The sequence below is a fragment of the Onychomys torridus genome, chromosome 4, assembly GCF_903995425.1.
Source record: "Onychomys torridus chromosome 4, mOncTor1.1, whole genome shotgun sequence".
Lineage (NCBI taxonomy): Eukaryota > Metazoa > Chordata > Mammalia > Rodentia > Cricetidae > Onychomys > Onychomys torridus.
In genome coordinates, this window is record NC_050446.1 from 80,243,465 (window position 1) to 80,265,475 (window position 22,011).

Consider the following 22,011-nt stretch of genomic DNA (forward strand, 5'->3'; position numbering starts at 1 on the left):
ACTTAGCACACAAACTCTCCTCCTGCCCTAACTGCACTGTCAGAACAAAATACCAAATTGTAGATAGACTACAAGATTGGGAAGCCTAAGGGTCTGAGCCCATCTTTGAGCGGTTCTGAGCATTATGATGAGGAGCAGGATTTCTCTCCAGAATGTGGGCTTAAGCAGATTTTTCTAGAGCCTCGGCTGTTAAAGAGGATTTTAATGCTTCATAGCCATGTCTGGGAACTAACTAAGCTAATGCTTATAAAGCAGTTTGCATAGTTCTGGAGATGCACTGAGATTCTCATTGGGGCTCACTCCTATCAGTATTGCTATGATCCAGGCCCTTTTGCAGAGTCTCAAGATGGAGAAAATTGATCCTCAGGAAAGATGTTGGAGAAAAAGAACGCTGACTTGGAAACTGGGACATTGGGACTTAAATCTTTCTGGGGGAGAGGAACTCTTAAATCTTTCTGTTGTATGGTTTTCTCAATGTGACCTCCACTTCTCTGAACCTGTTTCCATGTGTCTTAGTTTGCTTCTCATTGTGGCCATAAAACACCATGACCAAAAGCAACCTGGAAAAAGGAAAGGTTTATTTGATGTGTGTGTCCTAATCACATCACCGAGGAAGTCAGGGCAGGAACTCCAGTGGAGCAGGAAGCTGGGAGCAGGAACTGAAGCAGAGACCATGGAGGAATGCTGCTTACTGACTTACTCTCTGCTTCTGCTCACTTAGATTTCTTGTACATCCTAGGAGCAGCTGCCCTAGGTGGCACAGCCCACAGCAGACTAGGCCTTCCTCCATCAATTAACAGTCAAGACAATGCCCCACAGTCATGCTTGCAGGCCAGTCATAGGTGCTGTGGAATAATCCTTTTGTACATTATGAATATGTATTACTCTCAGTGGCTAATAAGCAGCTGACTGGCCTATAGCTGGGCAGGAGGAGGTTAGTAGGGAAAGCCAGACTAAGAGGACCCTGAGAGGAAGAAGGGCACAGTGATGGGAGTCAGAGGAGATGTCAGCAGATGCAGAGGGAAGCAAAATGGCCATGTTGTACTAAAAAAAAGTACCTAGCCACATGGCAAAGTGTAGATAAGAAGTATCAGTTAATTTAAATATGAGTTACCTAGTAATAAGCCTGAGCTATTGGCGGCATGTTTATAATTAATATGAACTTCTGAATGATTACTTAGGACTGGCAGTCAGGAGAGAAAAGTCTGCCTACACATAGGAAATGCCCCGATTGAGATTCTCTCTTCCTGTGTATGTCAAGTTGACAAACCAGAATAGCTGTCACACCTTGCTAATAAAGTGGAACATAAATTCCCACTAAGCAGATGTTGATGAAGACCGCAGAGAAGAGATCAATACAGAAGGAAATAGTTTAGAAAGTGACATCAATATACAAGGAACTAGTTTAGTACTCCTGAAGTGTAAAGAATTCTAACTACGAAGCCAGCCAAGAGGGCTCTGCACACAGCACTTTCTGACCTCTTGAGTTGCTACATGTCAACAGATGACTCCCTTCAACCCTTACCCAAGCTAACCACTAATTTAGATTTAAACTGCTCCCAACTTACAATCAGAATTCAAGCCCTGGAACGCCATTAGAGATGCATAAGGCTACATTTTCCTTCACTGAAATTAATCAGCTGCAAATGATTAAATTACTATATATAGTGGGAAACACAACAAAGCTGTAATTTTTATATAAATTCCAGAATGTTCCATTATTTCCCTTTAGTGCTGACCCTGGACCCTTCCCTCCACAGTCGCTTTGTCTCCTGCAAAATAAAAATTAAAAAACCCATTGCTCTTCAAGCCTTTCAGAGTCTGTGTTCAATACTTAATATGATTAATGTTTACAGTTTGTTGTGGGCTTGCCTGCTAATTGTGGCGTTAAGCCACACCCCCTCCATCATCTTTGGGGGCTGAGGAATGTTGGTTTGGAACACTGTGGGAGAAAGTATCAATTAAAATTCAGCTTCACTGGGCACATGAGTCTTTTCTGTTGTTTGTCTGTGGTGTCCCGCATCTCTGGAGGCAACACTTGCCCTTGCTGCCCCTCTAACTGCAAGAATGGATTGAGGTTCTCGAAGTTTCTCTGCAAGGATGTAGCTAGCCTGTGGTGAAGTTACAGCCTGGCTCAACCAGCAAGGGGGGGGGGTAGGGAGGGAGGGAGGGAGGGAGGGAGAGGGAGGGAGGGAGGGAGGGAGGGAGAGATCAATCTTGGTCATGTGCCCTTCTGGGGAGTGCAATGAGCTGATGCAGAGAGGCATGGACTTACCGTAGGTAGGACTTGGACTACCTGAGGAGTGACCGCTGTTTAGGTTTTACAGAGTAACCATCTTACCTGGCTACTACTTGATCAGAATGCTGAGCCAAGAGTCAGAAAATGTGGCATTATCACCCACTGTGCCAGGCACTGGCATGACTGACCTCTCTGGGTCTTAGTGTTCTAATGTACAAAACATGAATAATCATCTGCTGGGGAGATTAAGGAAGTTGACGAGCTTTGTGAATGGCTGGGATGCTCTTCAGATGGGAGAGATACTACTGTTTTTGAATGGCAAATGTCCCTGTAACTTCCACAGCTTCCACAGCAGGCCCTCCAGCTTCCTCATCACCACCCCTGCAACCTTTTGGGGAAGAGTTTCCCTGGAGAAAAATCTAGAAAATCTGCTGACTAAGAACACTGAGCCTCCTGTGTCCCCACTGCCATTGCTGCTCAGAGCTGCCTGGGGCTCTGCTGTGCTAATGGCTTCCGCACTAGAGGAAGATCTCACCCACCCCTCTCTCCCACTTTCATCAGTTCTGAATGACATCTGCCTTACTCTCTGGGGTCTCCAAAATAATATGTGGGCAAACCATCTTTCTGGCTTCTTTTGTCATCCCCATGTGTCTACAGCCCCTGCACAAGGATGAGAGTGTCAGCTTTCAAGTCTGCTCTCTCCCTCTCTCCCTCTCTCCCTCCTTCCCCTCGTCTTTCTCCTAAACCCTGCCCAAATTCATGACTACCCCTTTTACCAAGAGCTTGGGGGCCATGATTAACTTGGCTATCCTGGAGGCCGACTAGGCACCCCATGTTTTGGAGTGCACACAGCATGGCATGTTCCCACCCCAAGAGCTCACAACTTAGGAGCTATCTGCTCACACCCTTCTTAATTTCCTTTATAACATCCTTGCATGCTTCCGGACTCTTTTCCCATTCTTACTGGGAAGAAACTCTCTCCAGGGTATTCAGGAAGTACAGCCCCTGAACATTTTAGCTTCCATGAGCTACTCAAGACTAGGAACCAACCATTGCCATTTTTATGCTGAGTGGTCCTCCCAGAATTAGGAGGGCCTTGGAACCAAAGCACACATTCTCGGTTGACATCTTTCACTAAGGGAACGAGTTTATAAAAGGGGCCATTCACTGCCCGATGGATAAAAGGACACACAGATGGGGGTGGGATTGACCCTCATAGTGTGACTCAGAGCTTCTGTTTAACCAGGGTCTATCATCAGCAGTCCACCAGGTTATTTAATATGTCAACACTTCGGTAGTGGTTGGTCAGTGGCCACTACCAAGGGGCCCTCTGTGTCCCTGCTGCCAAGCTCCTCCCTTGGGTCACAAGGACTCCATGACAGACCAACAAAAGGGGCCAGCAGAAGCCTGCTCCAGCCCTGGGCCAATTTTCTTTTTGATTGGCTGCACTCTTACCTGGATGCTTGGTTAATTTGAAGATCAACTGATCCTTCAGGCTAACTAATCACACAGATGTCTTCCAGATAGCCACTTCAAAGGTCTCAAAAAGCACACTGAGACTTTTCAAAAGTTATTGCAGAGGCCAAGTCCCATCAATTGACAACTGCCCTTGGTGAAATGTCCTGTCAGTCAGGGAGCTCTAGCCTGGATATCCACACTTCACCTCCCCGCTGATGCTTTTGGAGAAGAAGGCCGACTGACCTGCCATCACTGTTGCTTATGGCCAGGAACTCTGCTAAGCGCCCAGTGTGACAGATGTGGAGACAGTGGTGCAGAGGCTTTGGGTAATCTGGTCAAGTTAGCACACTAGGAAGAGGCAGATGTAGGTGTAGTGAAAACACACACACACACACACACACACACACACACACGCATGTGTGTGCATCAAACCATCTGGTTGTGGTCCCATATGGGGAACTCTTTGCTGTTGTTGTTTTTATGTGATTCTCACTATTATGATGGCCCAGGAAATGTGTGTATGAGAGAGGAGAAAAGAACAGATGAGAGAGGCAGAGAGGAGGGCAGAGGGGAGAGGAGGGGGCTACCAGATGGTGGGGGCTCCTGCCGTCTAATATAGCTCCTTCATCTGCATTGGTTTTTATTTCTCAAGGATTTCATTTCTTTTTGATTATGTGTCTGTATATGGGTAGGTGCACATGGGTGCAGGTATCTAAGAAGCCCAGAAGAGAGAGTCAGTCTCCCAGAGATGGCATTGTTACAGGCAGTGTGACCCACCTGATGTGGGTGTTGAGAACTGAACTTAGGTCATCTGCAGGAGCAGCAAGTGCTCTTAACCACTGAGCCATCTCTCCAACCCGACTCTTTGAATTGCATGAGATTGGCCGCTATTGTGTGTCAGGGCTGGGAAACAGAGTGTAAAAACTGCTGGACACGGTGGACTCGGCCAGCTTCTCTCTGCAGACCAGATTTCATTATCCATCATCCCCACATCCTCCCTCCCCCTTCCTTCTTCACCCTCCTCCCTCCTTCCTCCCTTCTTTCCTTACCCTTCCTCTCTCCATCCCTTTCCTCCATGCCTTTCCTTTCTCCTCTTTCCTCTCTCTTCTTTCCCTTTGCCTTCTTTCTATCACCATGGAAAAGGGCTTTGGGGACGTACTGAAATAAACAAGACAGCGAAAGTCCGGAGCATTCTCAAGCTCCCGATCGTAGCCGGTGTGGCCAGAACATGGACCACTCTGGTGGAAGTGGCCAGAACATGGACCACTCTGGTGGAAGTGGCCAGAACATGGACCACTTTGGTGGAATTGAATGGTGGTTTCCTGGCTCTTCTTTGGAGTGTTTTTCTTACAGACAGACAAATGTACGATTTGAAACCAAGTTGCAATGATGGTGAGTAAGTGTGGTTTCTCTGAGGGTTCCCTTCCTGAGCTGGCTAAGGCTGTGAGCAGGCCATTCCCTGAGGTGTGTGAGTCTGTGCTGTGTGGGAGCCGGGTGGGATGCAAACTGAGCCTCTGTCTTCAGTTTCTGTCAGGCTGGTCACCATGGCTTTCGGGCCTCCACACTCCCCATTTTGATTGACCAAAACGCCCATCCACTCTGTGCTAGACACCCTTCTCTGTTAAAAATCCCCTGGAGAGAGAGTACCAAGAGGAAGGGTAAGTTCCTGGGCCCTACCCTCGATTTTGAGCTCAGAATCTCATTCACCACCAGGACTTGGTTACACTGCAGATGCAATTCAGTTCAGAAATGCTCAACAGGTTAATTTGAATTTTGATTCTGGCCAAATAACAGAATTAGGGAGGGGAAAAAAGGCGTATCTGCCTGTTACCACAGTGTTTCTCAAACACTGTTTATGCTCCTGTGTGAAGAACTGAACCATGAGGCCAGCGATTTGAGGACAGGTAGAGTCTGAGTTTCAGCGTTTCCTTCCAAGTGTCTCTTCCTCACTGTGGAGCATTCCTTTCCTTGCACCCACTTTCAGACATTCCGCAAAGCGTCCTGAGATTCTGCAGTAAACAGCTGCCAGGATTGCGGGCATTGCCATTGCGCCACCTGCTGGAATATCGAAGAAACACTCAAATTTAAGGTTAGGCAATAACCATGCAATCGTGATTAGTTTTAATAATTCTCATCTTATATTATTAGAAAAGTTTCACAGGCTTGTTTAATAAAATCTGTAAACTTTATATAAGTGAAAAAACCATAACATTACCTGTAATTTTTCAACCCAGGGATGACCATGTTCATGTCTTGTCTTACACACAAAGAATGTAAAGGTTTGCTTTTTACAATGTAATATGTATTAATTTTTCAAATCATTAATTATAACATGTAGATGACTTTAGTTTAATGATGCTGAGATCTCTTTAACATAATTGTAGGGTCTTCACTTACCTGTTAGCCAGGGCTCTGTGGTTTGAATTTTCACCATCTCACTGGCTGTGGCAATTGCTTACAAGCCTCCTTCCGGCCTCCTCTCCCCCAGTAGGAGCCCCAGAGATGCCTGTGAACTCTGATCTCTCTTCCAAGTGGGCTCTGCCGGTTCTGCAGCCGATGACAGAACCCTGCACTCTGGAGTGGAGAGAACACGAAAGAAGAGATCAGAAGGAAGTGCCCTCCAGTGTCTACACAGCCAGAAAAACCTAGTGCCCTCCAGTGTCTATACAGTCAGAAAAACCTAGTGCCCTCCAGTGTCTGTAAGTCAGAAAAACCTAGTGCCCTCCAGTGTCTATACAGTCAGAAAAACCTAGTGCCCTCCAGTGTCTGTAAGTCAGAAAAACCTAGTGCCCTCCAGTGTCTATACAGTCAGAAAAACCTAGTGCCCTCCAGTATCTACACAGCCAGAAAAACCTAGTGCCCTCCAGTGTCTACACAGCCAGAAAAACCTAGTGCCCTCCAGTGTCTATACAGTCAGAAAAACCTAGTGCCCTCCAGTGTCTACACAGCCAGAAAAACGTAGTGCCCTCCAGTGTCTGTAAGTCAGAAAAACCTAGTGCCCTCCAGTGTCTATACAGTCAGAAAAACCTAGTGCCCTCCAGTGTCTATACAGTCAGAAAAACCTAGTGCCCTCCAGTGTCTAGACAGTCAGAAAAACCTAGTGCCCTCCAGTGTCTGTAAGTCAGAAAAACCTAGTGCCCTCCAGTGTCTATACAGTCAGAAAAACCTAGTGCCCTCCAGTGTCTGTAAGTCAGAAAAACCTAGTGCCCTCCAGTGTCTATACAGTCAGAAAAACCTAGTGCCCTCCAGTGTCTACACAGTCAGAAGAACCTAGTGCCCTCCAGTGTCTACACAGTCAGAAGAAAAGGTCAACAGTTGCAGCCACCTGCTCATGCCTGACCTTGCTCCCTACATAGCAAAGCTGCCATGAGTTGTCCCAGGACCTCTAGGGAGACCACCTTACAAGAACCCTTACAAGGCCGTGGCACCTTTCCTTCCACCAGACACCTTAGGACATTAAACTTGGAGGAGAAAAACCTCATCATCAGCTGTGATTGTCAAGGAAGAAAACAGTCTCTTCCACTTCTAAACAAATCGCAGGATCTGGCGATGTGAGTTTGTGTCCCCACACCCAACCATCTGCTGGAGCTCAGTGAGGTCTTCAGGTGGACCCGCTGGGGTTCCCCAGTCACATCTTCTTTGCCTTTGGAATGTTCTCCCTGCAGCAGATGATTGTGGGGGAGCTGGTGTCAGTTGAGAACTCACCAGTAGCAATAAAGAAGAAGGAGTAGAAAGGTGTGTGAACAGAGGTGTCGGAGGGAGCTGTGCTCTACAAACCATGTGTTGTTTAGAGTGGCGGATTATATTTTTCGAAGTACATTCTGATTTTTGTGGTATTTTTCCCAGTTGAATTCTCACCTAGATATTGTTTTCCACATTTACAACATTTGAAAATGTTAAAAATAAATCCTGTTTCCTAGAAATGGTGAGACTAAGGGAAGGTAGCACAAAGTGTGTTCTTTGGTCGGCTCATTTTAAATTTTATTTAAGGATTTACATTTTTGTATGTGTATGTGTGTGCATGCCACGTGTGTGCAGGTACCTGAAAAGGCTGGAAGAGACTGTTGGACGTCCTAGAGCTGTAGTTACAGGTGGTTGTGAACTGTCTGATGTGGGTGCTGGGAACCCAACTTGGTCTGAACCATCTCTCCAGCTCCCAGGGTTACTTTTTAAACTATGTTGAGTATTGGATTCTCGTATCAGAATGCCCCTAGAGGCTCCTCATTAGACACCGATGTTATTAAGCAGATGTAGCTTGCTGGGAGAAATCACCCTAAAGGAGGAGACTGGTACTCTTGGGAGGCACTAGCAGAGTCAACATTTCTATAGGGCTTTTTGCAGCACATAAATAGGGGAAGGAGTCCCACAAAGCATAATGCATGGCTTCTTTTTACCTAATTTTTAAGCCTGGTTTCAATAGAATATTAACATGTGTGTGCACACTTGCACATGTGTGTGAGCACACAGGACAGTGGTTCTCAAACTCAAGTGTGGGTCGGAATCACTTCCAGGGCTTGATAAATGCAGTTTCTGGTAAGTCAGCTCTGGGTGGGACCTAAGGATTTGCATTTCTAACAAGGTCCTGGGATGCTGACCCTGTTGTCCCAGGACTTCATGAACTGCCTGGATAGAGAATGGAAATAGAGATTAACCTCTGCACTTTCCAGAATGTCCTGCAATGTGTAAAGGCAATTGTTGCAATTTATTGTCATTGAACCCCAAGGTCATTGCCTAAGAAAGGTAAGAAACTAGTGTGGATTCATTTGACATGAGACCCGGGGCTCAGAGAGAGAAAAATGGCTTACCAAGTTCACAATTACATCCTGCAAGAGATGAGATCAAACCTCAGTTCTGGCTCCAGCAGCACCTTTGCGTTATAGCATGCTTTCTTGGATGAAAGTGAAACTCAGTAGTAAGGGAGAAGTGTGTGTGTGTGTGTGTGTGTGTGTGTGTGTGTGTGTGTGTGTGTGTCAGGTGGGAGGGGAATCAAGGGAAGACGGGATGGACAGAATGAGAGAGACTCTAGAACAAAACTTCTTGGAAGAGAATAGTTTAGGAAGCCGGGTGTGGCCTTGGCACGGGCCACACCTGAATTTGGCCCCTTTCTGCAACTCTCCAGGACTTGAATTTCAGAATCCTGTTAAATATCTCTAAAGTATAATTATAAAGGTTTACAAAGCTTCTCTTAGAAGGCTATTGTGGTTAATTAGTGAAGCAGTGTGTTAGCTGTTGCAGTTTGGCTAAGAAGCGTCCCTGGTGGAGGCGCCCAGGTAACACTGAGAGGTGACTAGGTCAGGAGGACACTGACCTCTTCAGTGGATGAATACAGCGACACCTGCATAGCTGAATAGGCTCTTAGCAAGCGGGGCCTCCTGGAGGAAGCGGATGGCTGGGTGTGAGGAGCATGTCTTACCTCTAGACTATTCCTCACGCTCTGCCCTTGCTTCCTGGCCATGAAGTGAACACTCATGCCCTTCTGACATGGGTTTTGTTGTTGTTGTTGTTGTTGGTTTGTTTGTTTGTTGCCTTGGCATAGGCCAGCGGACTGCAGCCTGGAATCGCTGAAACTCTTACCCCAAATACGTCTTGGTTTCTTTAAACTCTTTTTCTCGTGTATTTTGCCACACAACCTTATCAAGATCCTGGCCCGGCAAAAGTGTTAGCTGTTCCGTTTCATCCAGCCCCTGGTAATCCTTCAGAGTTAAATGCCGGACCAGTGATAGGTGGGCTAAGTTGCAGTAACAGAGGAACTCTTTAGGTGGCTTGGAAAATAAAAGCTTAATTCCCTCCCACCACAATGTAAGTGAATTCTCGAAGGCTGGATTCTCGGCCGTTGGCAGGCAGCTCCTGTGTACACAGGCATTCTGGGCTCAAGCTGATGATCTCCACTCCAGCCACACAGCCAAGAAGAGGCGAAGAGGGATTTAAACGAGGCAGGGCCCATCCCTCCACATCAGCAGGCCAGTGTAGTGATTGCTGAAAAAACTGGATTCTGTAACTCCTGCACTGATGAGGCTGATGTAGCGAGATTACAAGCTCATGGCCTACTGGGCTCCATAAGTGAGAACTCTGTTTAAGAAACAGAAGAAAACGAAACAGAGAGAAAGACAAGAGAGAAAGGTGGAGGTTGTGTGGCGGTTTCTCCAAGATTAGTGTTTCTTAGTGGCAATACAAGCTCCACTACATCTACAGCATGTAAGGGTAAAATAAATAAACAAATAAAAATAAAGCAAACACAGGCATCCTGTGTTACTGCTGACTCATAGTGCATAGGTGTTTCTCTCGGTACCAAGAAGCAGTAGCCTGTTAACATAGTCACTGTTATTAGGGTCATCTCAAATCTCATGTTAGACAGGAAGAAATGTGGTCCCTGGTTGGGTAGTCATGCACCAGAAATAATTCTAGAGCTATAGAAAAGCCAGACATGGTGGTACACGGATGTAATCCCAGCCCTTGGGATGGGTGCTCAGGCAGGGGAATCACTTGGAGGCCAGGGTGGGCTGTATAGCAAGACCCTGTTTCAAAGAACTAAAAAGACCCCAAAGAAAGTGATTTGATTAGATAAGTCACGCTCTTATCTGCGGCAGGAAAGAGGACAGCAACAGTCTGGAGAGGAGACTTCAGCGAGGCTGCTGACTTCCTGCTGCTTCTGCTGTCACAGCTATGTGAATGTGTGCGGAGGCTCCTGTGCTCTGAGGACCCCACTTAACCCTTGTCCAAACTTTTCCAAAGCTTGGTAAGTCTTTGGATGCTCTTGTGTAGGCTTTAGACATCATACAGGTAACAGGACACCATCTGAAGTCCCTAACTATAGAATATGGTAGCTGTCATTGCAGGAAGATGGACCGACTGACACACTCAAGACAAGGACATGATTAGAAAAGTGTGCTCATAGTGTGTCACCTGTAGTAGGTGCTCAGGGTGTGCCAAATGAATGGGTTTGGTGAAAAATAATTATGGCTTCTGACTTAGGGTTTCTCCTGCTGTGAAGAGACACCATGACCATGGCACTCTTATAAAGGAAAGCCTTTCATTGGGGTGGCTTACAGTTTCAGAGGTTTAGTCCATTATCATCATGGTGGGACATGGCAGGCAGACATGGTGCTAGAGAAGGAGCTGAGAATTCTACATCTTGATCCACAGACAGTAGAAGGAGACTACCACACAAGGCAAGGCTTGAACATGTGAGACCTCAAATCCCACCTCCACAGTGACACACTTCCTCCAACAAGGCCACACCTACTCCAACAAGGCCACACCTACTCCAACAAGACCACATCCTGTGGGCCAAGCATTCAAACACATGAGTCTATGGCAGCCATTGCTATTCATATCATCACAGACAGGATGCTAAGGTGGTTGGGGATACATTCAGGTAGCATCCCATCCTTGGTAACAGTATGCATCCATTCTATACTTACCTCCAGGGACAAAGAAGGGCTGTGATTAGTCACAGCTAATAAACACACAGCCATTCGCTGAACTTATGTGTGTATCTGTGTAAGCAGGTGTGTGTGTGTGTGTGTGTGTGTGTGTGTGCGCGCGCGCGCGCGCGCACACACACACACACCTAGGCCTTTGGTCACTGTCAGGTGTCTTCTTCAATCACCAATATATCATGTTTTAAAATATATACTTAGCTTTTTACTATGGAAAGTGTATCTTTTGTGAGACTGAAATATTTCATAACAGCATTTGTAAAAGATGTTTCTGAGGAAGAACAGAAGGGGTTGTGTTTCGCACTGATCAGCCCCTCCCAGAGATCTTCGCACTTCCTCACAGACAATTCATAACACAAAGGGGAGACTGTGGTGGAGGAAGAGCTCTGAGGGTGTGGAAGCTTTGGACTGGACAAAGAGTCCTTGGGCCAGCTGCCGCCACCTTTGCATGCCTAGCCTCAGCTGCCCCTTCAGCTGAATACAGAACAGTATCTGGGCAAACTGGCCATTTTCCAGCAGGGAGAGTCACTGGTAGGCCAGCCCATTTTGTTCTGAGCCCCCACCCCCACCCCAGAAAATATATCAGCAGTGGCCATGGTAGCAGTCACATGTACCACCCCCAAATGCCCAAGTTCCCTGCGTGAATGCTTTTTAAATATAAAATGAAGATGCTGATCTTTTGTCTCACTTGGAGGTACGTTAAGGGTTCATTCCTGAGGGCTACAGGAGACAGACACTTGCGAGTTTCATGAAGTTTCCATTTCAGAGCTCACGTTATATGCAGGGGAAGTGCCTAGTGGACTTTGTGGTTGGGTTTGGAATGCTGGGACCAACGTTCTTAATTCCCAACTGCTTTTCGGGAGTTGGGGGGTGGGAGGAGAGTGGGGAGGAGTGGGAGGGTGGGGGTGGGCGGAGGCAACTGTACTATTTCCTCCCCAAAGACCACATCTCAGAATGCTGTGGAGGGCTGGTTTTGAATGAATATGGACTAAAGGAAATGCTCTCTAGGCAAGTGAACACAGCAAACAAACAAACAAAGCAAAAAGACCTTTGGTTTGTGGACATTGCTACGTGTCTCCTTGTGGCACTTCACAGATAATTTTAGTGGCAGACAAGTTACTTACCTTCCTGTGTCCTTACCCTTCTTGTCCTTAAACACTGATCCATTCCAAACCCCATTAGAACTAGATAGTGAGAGCCTGTCTCAAAAGAAAGAGAGAGAGGTGAGAAGCAAGGGGGGAGGGGGAGGGTAGGAGAGAAAGAGAAGAAACGAGAGAGAGAGAGAGAGAGAGAGAGAGAGAGAGAGAGAGAGAGAGAGAGAGAGAGAAAACAAGGGCCCTAAATACTGAACCCCCAATTCTGCCCTGCACGTGGACAGACACTTCCAAGCTTCAGTAACACAGCTGACTGTTCAGTGGTCCTGTGACTATGTTCAGACTAATGGGCTGTAGCAGAAGTGTTGGCCTGTGACTTCAGAAACGCCATCCCCCCTCCCCCTTTTTCCCCTTTTCCTAGCTGGAATGTTCTACGGTGACTAGAGTTTGCCCTGTGTGCTTGAATCCGTGTTCTGAGAGCAATTAAGCAGCCATATTGAAGTACTGGGTGCCCTAACCTGAGGAAAATGGCTATCCTGAGACACTTTTGTGGGTAGGGAGGTTAGGAAGGAAGAGAGAAGGCTGTGACACACAGGCTGAGCGAACCCTTGCTAATTCGCTATTAGAAAAGACAGCATCTTTGGAGAGACTTTTAAGAAGTACTTCTACTTGCTGACACTTTTGCCTGGTTTAACGTCCGAGGTCAGGAGGTGGAAGAACTGACTCCAAGGAACGCAATACTGGGAGCATAAGGAATCTTCCCATGTAGCATTAGAACAACCGTATCTTCATCTCTTTTCATCAGTACTCACTGCACAAGCGGGAGTGTGCCCAGCCTCCGGGGGTACTCTGCATGGCCGCCATGCCAGAGAACGCGCCTTCAGCACCATTGCTGGGATGTCTGGGTAGGGACAGACTGCTGGTTCTTTTTATTATAAAAGCACAGGATGAAAGCAGCAACCAGCAACCATCCTCCTCTCAGGTCACCACCCGATCTATTTCCTTTTTACCTTTTCAATGCAAATTATATGCTAATTTTTCATATCGTCATAATGCATCCATTCTTTATTCTTTGCTTTTATCCTGTGTTATAGAGAGAACATTTACACATGGCCATACATAGTCTTTCACTCTATGTTCTTTCAATCATCTTTATTTCAAACCATCACATGGCTACGCTAGACGGTATCTTTAATCCTTTAATGAGGGTACACTTTTGTTTGTTTGTTTGTTTTTGTTTTTCGAGACAGAGTTTCTCCATGTGGTTTTGGTGCCTGTCCTGGATCTCACTCTGTAGACCAGGCTGGCCTTGAACCCACAGAGATCTGCTTGGCTCTGCCTCCCGAGTGCTGGGATTAAAGGCATGCGTCACTGCGGCCCAGAACATTTTTTTTCATTATCTTTTTCCTTTGGTTTTGGTTATTATAATATGAGGATGAACGTCTTGTAGATAAGTGCTTGTACATGTTATGATTTTTATTAGACTAATTAGGAGAATCAGACCTATGGAGATTGTGTGTGTGTGTGTGTGTGTGTGGTATATGTGTGCATAGGTGGTGTGCACATGGGTGTGGCCCGAGCTTGAGGTCATGTGTCTTCCTCACTTGCTCTCCACCGTACTTTTTTGAGACAGGGTCACTGAGACTAGAACTCATAAATTTGGCGGGACTAGCTGGCCAGTGAGCTTTGGGATCCTCTTGCCTCTGCCTCCCCAGCACTGGAATTACAGGCATGTGCCACCAACCTGGCTTTTTAGGGGAGTCTTGGGCATCTGAAGTCAGGCCGTCATGCTTATGTGACAAACTCTTATGGACTGAGCCATCTCCCCACCCCGCAAGAGAATCTAACTGCGATTGTGTCTCCTTTTTTATTTTTTTTATAGGTGAATGTTGATGTCATTGACATTTTATCATCTCATCTGACTGGGCATCTCAGTCAGGTTCCCAGAACAATAGACTATTGTCTGGTTTACATTAGACAGTAAGAGAATTTGAACATAACCTGTTCTGAAATATTCATGGGTTTTGTTTTCATCTTCCACCATTGCAAGCAGTTAAAAACACAGCCTGCAGAAATGGCAGTTTTCTTTCAGAAAATGAACAGGTAATCTATTCTAATGGGGCTGTGTAGTTGTTTTCAATTATTACCTTCTACAAACCACTAATGAAATGAAGTCAGTGTACATCTTTAAATAACCTTTAATATTTGTACAAGTAAATACCTCCATTGATGATAATGGAAATTGCCAAAAAAAAAATCATTTTCTCACTGTTTAGCTCACCCACAATGGCTGTCAGCCAGCCAAGGGATAGGATGCAGGGCACAGCTAATTATTTCATGAGAAGACAGTGTTTCGAAGGTAGGGGGAAGGAGGTGTAGACACTAATGAAGTTTATTATTGGAACATGGAATGAGGATCATGACAAGAGACAATGGTGGCAGTGACGTGTAGTTAGAAAAGCTTGTGATGGCTCTGGCTGAATCACTGGAATAGAAATATTGAGAAGTATAAAGGAACAAATACCCCTAGACTGAAACAGACCAGCTCTCAGCTTGTCTGCCTGGAAAGAGAAAAACAAAAACAAAAACAAAAACAAAAAAAGCAAAGCAAGTGGTCAAACATATAGGAACCCAGGACCCAAAGAACAGCTCAGCCCATGTGAGAGTCTGTGTGCCTGCCTTTGGCATAGCCGAGTGATGAAGTCGGTGTGTTTCCATGTCTGTTCTCAAAAGCATGGTGGCAAGAGTTGGGTCACTACTATGCTAAGGTTTGCAGGCTTGAAACCTGAAATACCTTCTCAGTGATTCATGACTGTTCTTGAGTGGAAGAAAGAATCAGAAGAGAAAGAAAAAGCAAAAGCCAAGTGAGCAGGGCCTTGCACAAATGATCAGTCCTCAGGAAGTGACCTCTTCAGAACTGCGCTTATTTTTCCAAATTGGTGGCTGAAACACATGAGGCATCCTTTCTTCCAATGTACATTCTGGTAAGGACTGAAGAATTTTTACACAAATACTTTCTTTTTTAATTTCATGTGTATTGGTGTTTTGCCTGAATGTAGGTCTGTGTGATAGTACTAGATTCTCTGGGACTGGAGTTACAGACAGTTGTGAGCTGCCATGTGAGCACTGGAAATTGAACCCAGGTCCTCTGGAAGAGCAGCCAGTGCTCTTAACCATTGAGCCATCTCTCCAGCCCCACAAATATTTTAAAATGATATTAAACAGAACTACATGAGAGGGACATGTGTCTAGAGCAGCAGACACATATGCTGATGCCTTTGAATGTCAAATCACCTGATCACAAAAAAAGTTGCCTGTTGCTTCTGCCTCTTTAAAATAGATTATCTTTCTTGTGGCCATTGTGAAATCCAAGAACCAAAAATATTGAGTGAAATTATGGAAAGTAAAAGAAAGCAGTTTGAATCTGCAGTCTGTGACCCTTTTTGATGTCCTAAATGTTCAGGTGGGAGCCTCATCTCAGCCCCTGGCACCTTGGCATCCCTATACCCAAAGAGTCTGGCATGTTCTGGTGGAAGATCACCTCAACTCCCCTCCCCCATCTCTTTCCCTAAACCCACCCCTTCAAAGCCCGCCAAGGAACACTAACTTCAGAGGAAGGATGCGTTAATGGGCACATGAATGACAGCTCCTCACAGCACAACCAGACCTGTACGGTGGCACACGCTTGCAATCCCAGCACTCAGGAGACCCACACAGGAGAAGCACAACTTCCAGGCCAGTTTGGACTACATGGTGAGACCCTGCCTCGAAAGAGAAATGAGAATAAATGGAGATAAGTCCATTCTGTGTCTTTACTCCTGTGGCGTGTTCAGAAAGAGTCACAGGAATAAAGTCCTTAAGCAAATAAAAGAATGTGTGCCATGTCTTTCTTATATCTGAGAAGATTCCCAAGGACACTCACTGATTGGCTTTGAATGGCTCAGTCACCTTCTTTGGCCAGTTGTTACGAGGGGCTCTGTCTGGAGTACAATGAGTAAGCTAAGATGAGCCTGGGGGGCCACATTAGGCAGACAGAATGGTAGCATCTTCTCCATCAGGATTAAGTGTGATCTGAGAGCACAGCGCTCGTCTTTGCCATACTCCTGTTCTGAATATTCCTAAGGTACGGCTTCTCGTCCTCAGGCTTTTCTCAAGGTGCTGCTGAAACTATGAAAATATGCTTCTCTGTATATTTAACTATCAAAATTGTGTTTCTTTTCAGATACTGTGAAAGACCCCCGGAGAGGTCTCCCCTCAGGAGAGACCCCCGGCTCAAGGAGCACGCAGCGACCACGGATCAGATGCAACAGCACGAGGTTTATTTAAACACAGGTACCTGGGGCAACCAAGTCTCTCGGAAAACTTGCGCGCCTCTGGGTTGGTAAGATGGGTTTTTATAGCAAGAAGCGCGGGAAAGCATTAGTCAAAGGGTTCTGATTGGATAATTTAAACAAGGCGCGAATGGTTACAAAGCTCTGATTGGACAATTCAAAGTGAGGCACGAATAGTCAAAGGGTTCTAATTGGACAAAGCTCTGTCAAAGTGAGGCGCGAATAGTCAAAGGGTTCTAATTGGACAAAGCTCTGTCAAAGTGAGGCGCAAATAGTCAAAGGGTTCTAATTGGACAAAGCTCTGATTGGACAATTCAAAGTGAGGCGCGAATAGTCAAAGGGTTCTAATTGGACAAAGCTCTGTCAAAGTGAGGCGCGAATATATGAGCATAAATCAAATGGGGCGTGAACTCAGGCTCAGGGCGGTTTGTGGGTTTTTCCCTTGGTAACCAGATATGTGTGTTGGCTCAACCCCTATCTAGAATTCCAGCTGCTCTGGCCCTCCCGCACTGACGCCAGGCAGTCTGCCCCTGACATCCTGCTTATCTATCGGCTATCTGGGCTGCGGTGGGGCCATTCTATTTCCTGGAACTGTCTTTTGTTCCCTTATAAGCCTTGCAAACATAGCATTACTATAGGGGTGCCAGGGGGTCTTTCAACTGGACCACTTGGTGACTTGAACATCTAAGAGTCACATTCTTGAGGCAAGGGTCATCCAGAGAAATCAGGCAGGTTCCCTCAGAGTGCAAGGCAGCTGAGACCCCTTTCACTCTGTGCCCTGGACCGTCCACCTCAAGGAGCAGAGCCAGCCCTTTCGGCCTGTTCTCAGAGAGGAAGTGATTTTTGCAGTTGGGTCGGACTTGGTTGTAAATTCCTTTAATGTTCAAACACTAATTTGCTCATGGGTGACATCAACTGTTTGGAAGAGCGAAATGATTGGTCTGGGTGGGGGGGGGGCGGGCCTGGAGAGTTGGGGGAGACAGTATGAGTGAGAAGCTGTTTGGAGACTGGTTGTACTGAAGAGGCAGGCCACCACCCGGGTGAGAAAGAGCCCTTGCCAGGGGCTCACAGTGTTGGCACTCTGACCTCCAGCCTCTGGGATTTTTGAGAAATATGCTCTTTCCTGACAAAGCATTTAGTTTTAGCAATCTGAGCTGGCTGAGACATCGAATAATAGCAGTTCTACTCCTGAGTTTGTGTTCACATAAAAAACGTGTTCAGGAAGTTTGTAGCAACTTTATTTGTCCTAATCTGAAAGTAGAAGCAACCTGAATGTCAAAGAGCTGGTGGGGGCAGATTGCCTGTTGTCCTGTACAACGGAAATACATTCAGTGAGAAAAGGAAGTGAATAGATTTTGTTCTTGTTATTGTTTTTGGTTTTTTGAGACAAGATTTCTCTGTGTAGCCCCGACTGTCCTGGAACTCATTCTGTAACGAAGATCGTGTAGATCCACCTGCCGTTGTACATGCTGATCAGGAACTCCCACTGAGCCGTGTGCCCCAGTCATACTGGATTGTATGATTGAAATGAGTGGACATTGCAATGTTTAAATCATGTCTGAATATAGCTGCTACAAAGACAAAAAAACAACAATAAAAACAAAAACAAAACAAAACAAAACAAAACCTGACAGATGGGAATGTGTGCTGGTTTGAATAAGAAATGTCTCCCCATTTAGGTTTGACATGTGAACACTTGGTCCTCAGTTGGTGCCTTGGTCATGGTGTTTTACCACTGCAACAGAAAGGAATTAATACAGATGCAAAGGGATCCACCTAGTGTCAGTCAGCAGAGTTGTTCAGCCCCAACAGGCATGTCTTCACATTGTGGCTGAGGGGGCGGCTCAATGGTAAACGTGCTTGCCGCACAAGCATGAAGACACAAATTCCGTTCCTAGGAATGATGTAAAGCTAAGGCATGGCTAACTTCCATGCTAGGGTGGATGGTGTGGGGGCAGGAAGGTCCCCGGGGCTTCCTGAATTCCAGCCTAGATGAAACAGCAAGAGCAGGGTTAAGAGAGAGACTGGCCTCAAGGAAATAAGGCAGAGAGGGTTAAAGCAGGGCACCCAGTGTCCTCCTCGGCCTCTGCATGAGTGTGTATGGATGTGTGTACCTGGAAATGGATGGTCACACACACACACACACACACACACACACACACACACACACACACACACACAAAATAAAAGCCAGCATGCACATCTAATAATGGTCTTCACCTTGTCTTTTTGTATGCCACACACTCCAGCTTGGACAATAATTATTAAAAATAACCAGTTATTTAATAAAATATAGAGCTAGGCATGGTGGCACACGCCTTTAATCCCAGCACTCAGGAGGCAAAGACAAGTAGATCTCTGTGAGTTCAAGGCCAGCCTGGTCTGCATAGCAAGTTCGGGACAGCTAGGAATACAAAGAGAGACCGTGTGTGTGTGTGTGTGTGTGTGTGTGTGTGTGTGTGTGTGTGTGTGTGTATTCTCTAAAGCCTAATTTCCAATGGTGGTGGGGACAGTTGGAGGAGAGTCAAATAATCTCTTCTGCTCAGGTCCCATGCTAGACTCTAGACCATTGTTCGTGTTAAAACAGACTGTTAGATCAAAGAGAACTCATCATAGGAAGCAATTTCAGTATGAACAAGATTAATTCTATCATTATTGTGCATCCGATTGGTTTAAAAATGTAGTTTTGAGGGTCTAGAAAGATGACCCAGTGGTTAAGATCACTGGCTGCTCTTCCAGAAGACTGATAGGGTGTTCAATATCCAGAACCCACGTGGTGCCTCACAGCTATCTTTAACTCCAGTCCCAGGGGACCTCATACCCTCTTCTGACTTCTGTGGGCACCACACACACGATGCACAGACATACATGCAGGCAAAACACACCCGTACCCATAAAATTAAACTAAAATTTAAAAACAAAGTAATTTTTCACTTCCAAATTACAACCTTGTATGTGTATTAGTCATTGTTATTGTCTTCTTCCATATTTCTGATAGAGTGATATTAATAACCAGCAGTCAATTAATTACATGACAAAGTAATAAAATGGGAAGTTTATTTATATTAATTAAAAGGAAGTCATTTACCTTCTCACTCTAAGTCAATGGAATTTCTTTGGCTTGAAGATTTCTGCTCTTGTCAGTCATAAGTAGAGGGCGGTGCTATTGTTAATGACTAGAATGAAACCTAATAAAGACTGAGATTTTAAAATGATTTCTTCTTTAATAGAATTAAAATTTTCTATCCACCAGGAGAGGTACTGACTGGGAGAGAGAGTACAGATGTGATTTAGCTCAAAAATGCTCAACAACCCTCAATACATTGTCCAGGCTGGCAAGAATTGGTTGGCTTGCTTTTTAAGTAAGAAGCATAATTCTTTCGTGTGTGTGTGTGTGTGTGTGCGTGCGTGCGTGCGTGTGTGTGTGTGTGTGTGTGTGTGTGTAGACACACGCATATATGTGCATGTGGGTATGTGTTCTTTTGGGTGCATGCATACACATATGTGTGGAATCAGAGGTCAACCTTGGGTGTTGTTCCTCAGGAAACTGTTCACCTTGTTTTAGAGACAGCATCTTCCACTGGGCTCTGGAGCTGGCTGATTAGGCTAACATAGCTGTCTGGCAAGCTCCAGGGACCTCCTGTATCCACCCTATCCTCCAACCCCCAGTGGTGGGACTACAGCTGTGTCTTTTTACTTGAGTACCAGGATCAAACTCAGCTCCTCATACTGGTATGGCAAGCATTTTACTGGACAAACCATTTCCCTGGCCCCTAAAGAACATCATTCTTGATCTGTGCTCCTAGATCTGTCAGCTAATGCTTGCCCTTGTCCTAAGGCACACCTATTTAATGATCCATAATTTGTTCTTTTCCTAAACAGGGACAGTCTTAGACAACAAGATTGGATTTTCTGGGAATGTGACCAAGAAACAGAGGCTGGCAGTGAATGGTGGAACTGAGGATCTAAGATGGCTGCCTTGTTGAATCGTGAAAAGAGATGCTAGGGGAAATGGCCAGAAAAGAAAGATTAAAAAGCTGTGCTGGCTTGTTTTTATGTCAACTTGGCACAGGCTAGAGTCATCTGAAAAGTGAGTACCTCAATTGAGAAAATGCCCCTACCAGATTGGCCTGTGGGCAACCTGTGGTGTGTTTCCTTGATTGATGCTTGATGTGGGAGGACCCAGTTTACTGTGGGTGGTGCCATCCCTGGCTTGCTGGTCCTGGATGCTATAGGAAAACAAGCTGAACAAGACATGAGGAGAAAGCCAATATGCAGCATTCCTCTATGACTTCTGCTTCAAGTCCTGTCTCCAGGTTCCTGCCCTGCTTGAGTTCCTGCCTTGCCTTCCTTTATAATAGACTGTCACCTGGACATATAAGATGAAATAAACCCTTTCCTCCTCAAATTGCTTTTGGTCATGGTATTTTATCACAGCCATAGAAGTCCTGACTAGGACAGAAGTCCACAGAGCACACAGGTAATTGGAGGTCATATGCTTTACCAAGAGGGAGCACACTTGAGCCTCAGCTTTTCTGGTCCTGCTCACTTGAGGCAGGGCTGGAGTTTGGCTGTTGATGTGTTCATTGAAGGCTCTGAATGTTTACAGTGAACTCACTCTTACTCTCTTTGATCTAATTTGAATGTGTTTCTTATAAAAAAAAAAATTAGAGAAAGGCTACAAAATGCCATCTCCTAGGCAAGACATAATCACTGCCATTATGAACTCACAGTGGCTGCAGATGCCTGCTTGGGGTCTGCGTGAGAATGGGCTTGTCACCCAGAAGGACAAACACTGTATTACTCACTCTTAAACGGATATTAGATGCAAAGTGAAGGATAACCAGGCTACAATCCGCAACCCCAGAGAAGCTAGGTAAAAAGGAGGACCCTAAGAGGGACACACAAGGAGGGCCCTCGGAAGGGAAAATAGTTAAGATTGCCTGGGTAAACTGGGAGAGGGGCATAGGAGAGAAGGGATGGGGGATGGGAACAGGAGGGACTGAGATGGCCTAGTGGAGGGAGGGACAGACAGGGAGAACAATGAAAGAGTGATCTTGGTAGAGGGAACCATTAGAGAGATAGGGAGAAACCTGGTGCTAGGGAAATCCCCAGGAATCCACAAGGATGACACCAGCTAAGAGTCCTAGCAATAATGGAGAGGGTACCTGAACTTACCTTCCCCTATAATCAGATTAGTGACTACCCTAACTGTCATCATAGAACCTATATCCAGTAACTGATGGAGGCAGATGCAGTGATCCACAGCCAAGCCCTGGGCTGAGCTCCTAGACTTCAGTTGAAGGGAGGGAGGAGGGATCACAGGAGCAAGGGAGATCAAGGTCATGATGGGGAAAACCACAGAGACAGCGGACCTGAGATAGTAGGAGCTCATGGACTCTGTCCTGTCAGCTAGGGAACATGCATGGGACTGAACTAGGCCCTCTGAA